This window comes from Callithrix jacchus, chromosome 22 (genome assembly GCF_049354715.1).
Source record: "Callithrix jacchus isolate 240 chromosome 22, calJac240_pri, whole genome shotgun sequence".
Classification (NCBI taxonomy): Eukaryota; Metazoa; Chordata; class Mammalia; order Primates; family Cebidae; genus Callithrix; species Callithrix jacchus.
Window position 1 is genome coordinate 24,828,923 of NC_133523.1, and position 8,882 is coordinate 24,837,804.

The following is an 8,882-nucleotide window of genomic DNA, read 5'->3' on the forward strand; positions in this document are numbered from 1 at the left end:
TTGTCAGATTCACCAGGCTTGAAATGAAGGAGAACATACTAAGGGCAGCCAGAGAGAAAGGTCGGGTCACCCACAAAGGGAAGTCCATCAGACTCACAGCAGATCTCTCAGCAGAAACTCTATGAGCAAGAATAGAGTGGGGGCCAATATTCAACATCCTTAAAGAAAAGAACTTTCAGGCTCTCTGCTCCTCCTAGTCAATAGACAGCCACATCTTGTCTCCCATCACCAGCCACATCCTTGAGACACCATGGGGAAAATGAAGGTCAGAGTCAACGAATTTGGTCGTATTGGGCGCCTGGTCACCAGAGCTGCTTTTAACTATGGTAAAGTGATTATCGTCGCCATCAATGATCCCTTCACTGACCTCAACTACATGGTCTACATGTTCCAGTATGATTCCACCCATGGCAAATTCCATGGCACTGTCAAGGCTGAGAACGGGAAGCTTGTCATCAATGGAAATCCCATCACCATCTTCCAGGAGCGACATCCCTCCGAAATCAAGTGGGGCAATGCTGGCGCTGAGTATGTGGTGGAGTCCACTGGTGTCTTCACCACCATGGAGAAGGCTGGAGCTCACTTGCAGGGGGGAGCCAAAAGGGTCATCATATCTGCCCCCTCTGCTAATGCCCCCATGTTCGTGATGGGCATGAAACATGAGAAGTATGACAACAGCCTCAAGATTGTCAGCAATGCCTCCTGCACCACCAACTGCTTAGCACCCCTGGCCAAGGTCATCCATGACAACTTTGGTATCGTGGAAAAACTCATGACCACCATCCTGCCACCCAAAAGACCGTGGATGGCCCCTCCAGGAAACTATAGCATGATGGCCGTGGGGCTCTCCAGAACATCATCCCTGCCTCTACTGGGGCTGCCAAGGCCATGGGCAAGGTCATCCCTGAGCTGAACAGGAAGCTCACTGGCATGGCCTTCCATGTCCCCACTACCAACATGTCAGTGGTGAACCTGACCTGCCGCCTGGAAAAACCTGCCAAATATGATGACATCAAAAAGGTGGTGAAGCAGGCGTCGGAGGGCCCCTCAAGGGCATCCAGGGCTACAATGAGCACCAGGTGATGTCCTCTGACTTCAACAGCGACACCCATTCTTCCACCTTCGATGCTGGGGCTGGGATTGCCCTCAACGACCACTTTGTCAAGCTCATTTCCTGGTATGACAATGAATTTGGCTACAGCAACAGGGTGGTGTAACTCATGTCCCACATGGCCTCAAAGGAATAAGACCCCTGGACCACCAGCCCCAGCGAGAGCACAAGAGAAAAAAAGGCCCTCACTCCTGGGGAGTCCCTGCCACACTGAGTCCCTCACCACACCGAATTGCCCCTCCTCACAGTTTCCATGCAGACCCCTTGAAGAGGGAGGGGCCTAAGGAGCCCCACGTTGTCGTGTACCATCAATAAAGTCCCCTGTGCTCAAACTAAAAAAGAAAAGAACTTTCAACACAGAATTTCATATCCAGCCAAACTAAGCTTCATAAGTGAAGAAAAAAATAAAATCCTTTGCAAACAAGCAAGTACTAAGAAATTTTGTCACCATCAGGCCTGCTTTACAAGAGCTCCTGAAAGACGCACTACACATAGAAAGAAACAACAAGTAACAGCCATTCCAAAAACATACAAAATGCTAAAGAGCATCAACAAAATGAAGAATCTGCATCAACTAACGGGCAAAACAGCCAGATAGCATCAAAATGACAGTATCAAATTCATACATAACAATAATAACTCTAAATGAAAATGGGCTAAATGCACCAATCAAAAGACACAGACTGGAAAACTGGATAAAAAAACAAAATCCATCGATCGGTGTGCTGTATCCAGGAACCCATCTCACACACAAGGATATACAAAGGCTCAAAATAAAGAGATGGAGGAAGATTTACCAAGCAAATGGAGAGCAAAAAAAAAAGCAGGAGTTGCAATTTTCATCTCTGATAAAATAGAGTTTAAAGCAACGAACATCAAAAAAAGACAAAGATCATTACATAATGGTAAAAGGATCGATACAACAAGAACTAATGGTCCTAAATATATATGGACCCGATACAGAAGCACCCAGATATATAAGGCAAGTACTTAATGACTTGAAAAGAGACTTAGACTCCCACAAAATAATAGTGAAAGACTTTAACACTCCACTGTCAATATTAGACAGATCAACCAGACAGAAAATTAACAAGGATATCCAGGGCTTGAACTCAGACCTGGAACAAGCAAACCTGATAGACATTTACAGAATTCTCCACCCCAAATCCACAGAATATAAATTCTTCTCAGCACCACATCACACCTACTCTAAAATTGACCACATAATTGGAAGTAAAGCACTCCTCAGCAAATGCAAAACAACTGACATAGTAACAAACAGTCTCTCAGACCATAGTTCAATCAAGTTAGAACTCAGAATTCAGAAACTAACTCAGAACCGCACAGCTTCATGGAAACTGAACAACTGGCTCTTGAATGTTGATTGGATAAAACATGAAAGGAAGGCAGAAATAAAGAAGTTCCTCAAAACCAACGAGAACAAAGACAAAACATACCAGAATCTCTGAAATACATTTAAAGCAGTCTCCAGAGAAAAATATACAGCAACAAGTGCCCATATGAGAAGAGTGGAGAGATCCAAAATTAACACCCTATCATCAAAATTGAAAGAGCTAGAAGAGCAAGATCAAAAAAACTCAAAACCTAGCAGAAAACAAGAAACAACTAAGATCAGAGCAGGACTAAAGGAGATAGAGGCACAAAAATCCCTTCAAAAATATCAGTAAATCCAAGAGCTGGTTTATTGAAAAGATCAACAAAATAGACAGACCACTAGCCAGACAGATAAAAGAAAAAAGAGAGAACAACCAAATCGATGTAATAAAAAACGATAAAGGGGAAATCACCACAGATCCCACAGAAATTCAAACCATCATCAGAGAATATTACAAACAACTCTATGCACATAAACTAGTAAACCTGGAAGATATGGATAAATTCCTGGACTCCTGTGTCCTCCCAAGCCTAAACCAGGAGGAAGTTGAAACTATGAATAGACCAATAACAAGGTCTGAAGTCGAGGTAGCAATTAAGAGCCTACCAAACAAAAAAATCCAGGTTCAGATGGGTTCACAGCCGAATTCTACCAGATACACAAAGAGGAACTGTTACCATTCCTTCTGAAACTATTCCAAATAATCCAAAAATAGAGAATCCTTCCCAAATCGTTTTATGAGACCAACATCGTCCTGATACCAAAACCCGGCAGAGACTCAACAAGAAAAAAAAAACTTCAGGCTAATATCCATGATGATCATAGATGCAAAAATCTTCAATAAAATATTGGCAAGTTGATTGCAACAGCACATCAAAAAGCTTATCCATCATGATCAAGTAGGATTCATCCCGGGGATGCAAGGCTGATTCAACATATGCAAGTCTATAAACGTAATTCACCACATAAACAAAACCAAAAACAAAAAACACATGATTATCTCAATTGACGCAGAGAAGGCATTCGACAAAATTCAAAAGCCCTTTATGCTAAAACCTCAATAAACTTGGTATTGATGAAATGTATCTCAAAGTAATAAAAGCTATTTATGACAAACCAACAGCCAATATCATACTGAATGGGCAAAAACTGAAAGCATTCCCTTTGAAATTTGGCACTAGACAAGGATGCCCTCTCTCATGACTCCTATTCAATATAGTAATGGAAGTTCTAGCCAGAGCAATCAGGCAAGAAAAAGAAATAAAGGGTATTCAAATAGGAAAGGTGGAAGCCAAATTCTCTCTATTTGCAGACAATATGATAGTATACCTAGAAGACCCCATCGCCTCAGCCCCAAAACTATTGAAACTGATAAGCAACTTCAGCAAAGTCTCAGGATATAAAATCAATGTGCAAAAATCACAAGCATTCCTATACACCAATAACAGACTTAAAGAAAGCCAAATCAAGAACGAACTGCCATTCACAATTGCTACTAAAAGAATAAAATACCTTGGAATACAACTCACAAGGAACGTAAGGGACCTCTTCAAGGAGAACTACAAACCACTGCTCAACGAAATCAGAGAGGACATAAACAGATGGAGAAACATTCCATGTTCATGGTTGGGAAGAATTAACATCGTGAAAATGGCTATACTGCCCAAAGTAATATACAGAATCAATGCTATCCCCATCAAGCTACCATTGACTTTCTTCACAGAACTGGAAAAAACCACCATGAACTTCATATGGAACCAAAAGAGAGCCCGCATAGCCAAGTCAATTCTAAGCAAAAAGAACACAGCGGGGGGCATCACACTACCGGATTTCAAACTATACTACAAGGCTACAGTAATCAAAACAGCATGGTACTGGTACCAAAACAGAGATATAGACCAATGGAACAAAACAGAGGCTCCGGAGGCAACACAACATATCTACAACTATACAATCTTTGATAAACCTGACAAAAACAAGCAAGGGGGAAAGGATTCCATGTTTAACAAATGGTGTTGGGAAAACTGGCTAGCCATGTGCAGAAAGCAGAAACGGGACCCCTTCCTGACACCTTACACTAAAATTAACTCCAGATGGATTAAAGACTTAAACATAAGACCTGGCACCATAAAAACCCTAGAAGGAAATCTAGGCAAAACTATCCAGGACATAGGAGTAGGCAAGGACTTCATGAACAAAACACCAAAAGCATTGGCAACAAAAGCCAAAATAGACAAATGGGACCTAATGAAACTCCACAGCTTCTGCACGGCAAAAGAAACAGTCACTAGAGTGGATCGGCAACCAACAGAATGGGAAAAAATCTTTGCAGTTTACCCATCTGACAAAGGGCTGATATCCAGAATTTACAGAGAACTCAAACAGATTTACAGGAAAAAAACAAACAAGCCCATTCAAAAGTGGGCAAAGGATATGAACAGACACTTTACGAAAGAAGACATATATGAGGCCAACAATCATATGAAAAAATGCTCATCGTCACTGGTCATCAGAGAGATGCAAATCAAAACCACATTGAGATACCATCTCACGCCAGTTAGAAAGGCAACCATTAAAAAATCTGGAGACAACAGATGCTGGAGAGGATGTGGAGAAAAAGGAACACTTTTACACTGTTGGTGGGAGTGTAAATTAGTTCAACCATTGTGGAAGACAGTGTGGCGATTCCTCAAGGCCTTAGAAATAGAAATTCCATTTGACCCAGCAATCCCATTACTGGGTATATATCCAAAAGACTATAAATCGTTCTACTATAAGGACACATGTACACGAATGTTCATTGCAGCACTGTTTACAATAGCAAAGACCTGGAATCAACCCAAATGCCCATTGATAATAGACTGGATTGGGAAAATGTGACACATATACACCATGGAATATTATGCAGCAATCAGAAATGATGAGTTTGTGTCATTTGTAGGGACATGGATGAATCTGGAGATCGTCATCCTCAGCAAACTGACACAAGAACAGAAAATGAAACACCACATATTCTCACTCATAGGCGGGTGATGAAAAATGAGAACACATGGACACAGAAAGGGGAGTACTAAACACTGGGGTCTATTGGGGGGAAAAGGGGAGGGCCAGTGGGAGGGGGAGGTGGGGAGGGATAGCCTGGGGAGAAATGCCAAATGTGGGTGAAGGGGAGAAGGAAAGAAAAGCACACTGCCATGTGTGTTCCTACGCAACTGTCTTGCATGCTCTGCTCATGTACCCCAAAACCTAAAATCCAATAAAATATTAAAAAAAAAAGAAATAGGAACACTTTTACACTGTTGGTGGGAGTGTAAATTGGTTCAACCATTGTGGAAGACAGTGTGGCAGTTCCTCAAGGCCTTAGAAATAGAAATTCCATTTGACCCAGCAATCCCATTACTGGTTATATATCCAAAGAACAATAAATTTTTCTACTATAAGGACACATGCACACAAGTGTTCATTGCAGCACTGTTTACAATAGCAAAGACCTGGAACCAACCCAAATGCCCATCGATGACAGACTGAACTGGGAAAATGTGGCACATATACACCATGGAATATTATGCAGCAATCAGAAATGATGAGTTTGTGTCGTTTGTAGGGACATGAATGAGTCTGGAGAACATCAATCTCAGCAAACTGACACAAGAACAGAAAATGAAATATCGCATATTCTCACTCATAGGCGGGTGATGAAAAATGAGAACACATGGACACAGGGAAGGGAGTACTACACACTGGGGTCTATTGGGGAAAATAGGGGAAGGACAGCGGGAGTCGGGGAGCTGGGGAGGGATAGCCTGGGGAGAAATGCCAAATGTGGGTTAAGGGAAGGAAGGCAGCAAAACACACTGCCATGTTTGTACCTATGCAACTATCTTGCATGTTCTGCACATGTACCCTAAAACCTAAAATGCAATAAAAAAATTAAAAAAAAAGAATCCCTACAGACAATAAAGTACCCAAAAATATATATAAAAAACAATCAAACAAACAATGTTGAGGGGAATAGAATTTTTTATTTTAAAACACATTAGAAAGCTAGAAAATTAAAACAATTTGATATGAGTATAAAGGTAGACTAATAAAATAGAATGGGCCAGTTGTGGTGGCTCACGCCTATAATCCCAGCACTTTGGGAGGCAAGGAGGGTGGTCAGCAGTTCAAGACAAGCCTAACCAACAGTGTATAGTTTCCTACTAAAAATACACAAATTAGCCGGGCATGGTGGCAGATGCTTGTAATTTTAGCTACTCAGAAGGTTGAGGCAGGAGAATTGCTTGAACCCAGGAGGTGGAAATTGTGGTGAACCGAGAGCCCGCCATTGCACTCCTGCCTCGGTGACAGAGTAAGACTGCATCTCAAAGAATAATAATAATAATAATATGAATAAATGCAACAGGATGCAGCACATATATAAAAACTCTCACATACATGGTAATATAAAGAAGTGTCATTTGCATACCCATAATTATCTTACCATTGTTACTAAAAGCCAATAGGTAAAAGCAATGCAAATTTTTGTCACCACATAGTTCAATAGATATAATTTAATATATAAAACTACAGGCCAGGCGCGGTGGCTCAAGCCTGTAATCCCACCACTTTGGGAGGCTGAGGCGGGCGGATCACGAGGTCAAGAAATCAAGGCCATCCTGGTCAACATGGTGAAACCCCGTCTCTACTAAAAATACAAAAAATTGGCTGGGCATGGTGGCGCATGCCTGTAATCCCAGCTACTCATGAGGCTGACTGAGGCAGGAGAATGGCCTGAACCCAGGAGGCGGAGGTTTCGGTGAGCCAAGATCATGCCATTGCACTCCAGCCTGGGTAACAAGAGTGAAACTCTGTCTCAAAAAAGAATAAATAAAATAAAATATAAAACTACAAAAAATATTTACTCAGTTTGCAAAACATCAGAAAGTATTCTAACTATAAAGGTAAATCTTGATGACATTATGCAAAATAAAATGAGCCAGCCACAAACAGAGATGTTATTAGATATACAAAGCAGCTACTCTTAGAAAGAGAAAACAGAATGGTGTTTGAAAAGTACCAAGAAATAGGAAAAACTGGTAGTTGTTTAATGTGTATGGCAAAATTTCCAGAAATTTTTTATAAAACAAAGTAAATATACTTACCATGCCTGAAATGGACACTGTTTTTGAGTCAGGGTCTTACTCTATCACCTGAGCTGGAGCACATGACACAGTTATGGCTCATTGCAGCCTCATACTTTCAGGTTCAAATAACCCTCCCTCCTTAATCTCTTAAGGAGATGGGACCGTACTACTATGTCTGGCTAACTTTTAAAATGTTTTATAGAGATGAGGTCTCCATATGTCTCTCAAGCTGTTCTCAAGCTTTTGAACTCACACAGTCTTCCTGCTATGGCCTCCCAAAATTGGGGGATTGTAAGCCACCACCATCACTGGCCATGGAAAGTACTTAAACAGATTTAAGATGGTAAATTTTATTCATTTAGACAAGATGAAGCAATCATTAAAAATCAGTTAGAAAAACATAAATACAAGATTAGCCATACACACATAGATAATCAGATTGTAATAGACGTATGGTTAATTTATCTCCTAATTAAACCACACAACCACTTATGGGTATACACAGAATTGCAAATTGTCTAAAACTGCAAAACCAAAAAACACAATGAAGTATGTTAAAAGATCTACACTGAGAAAACTTGCTAATATGGAACTGCAAAACAATAAATGTTCACTCATAAACTCTGGTATGCAGCAGTGATGAAGCGTTAAGAAAGAATTTGTGTGGATAACTACAATAGTTTACTGTAACTATGAACTCATTGAAGATGAATATTTTGAATCATTGGCATCCACTGTAATGCAGTAAAGTTTTATATAAAATGCAGTGTAATCCTAAACAGAAGATTCGAATGCCAAACTGTTGATAAGCATTTAAGTGAGATATTTTTAACTTTTAAACATATGCTATTCTTACACAAAATAAAACTTCTGTAATCTAATTTTAGAAACAAAGAATACCCTTACATTGCTAAATAAAGTAACTATATATAGATTTTGCAGAATATTGTCAGAGCCTCTGATACATAAAACAAATATTTGGTAATGATTTATGTTCTATTTTATATATAGGCTGACAAAAATGAGTGAAAATCTTATAATCTTTATTTAGCTGCCTACATTTACTTTTCACCTGCCTACTAATTATCTAATTCACTTCAGGCATAACATATAATTTCTAGTACATTGTCATAAATGTCTAAATCTGAAATTACAAACTAAATCAAAATAGAAGATAGAAAGTAAAAATGTACAGGGAGAATGACATCGCCAAGATGGGAAAATAAAAGATGCCCTATTTGCCTATTTT

The 8,882-nt window shown here is 40.0% G+C and overlaps 1 pseudogene; it reads left to right on the forward strand.

The window, feature by feature from the left end:
* The first annotated feature begins 235 nt into the window (after positions 1-235).
* Positions 236-1,439, forward strand: LOC100394734 (glyceraldehyde-3-phosphate dehydrogenase pseudogene; annotated as a pseudogene).
* Positions 1,440-8,882: the final 7,443 nt, after the last annotated feature.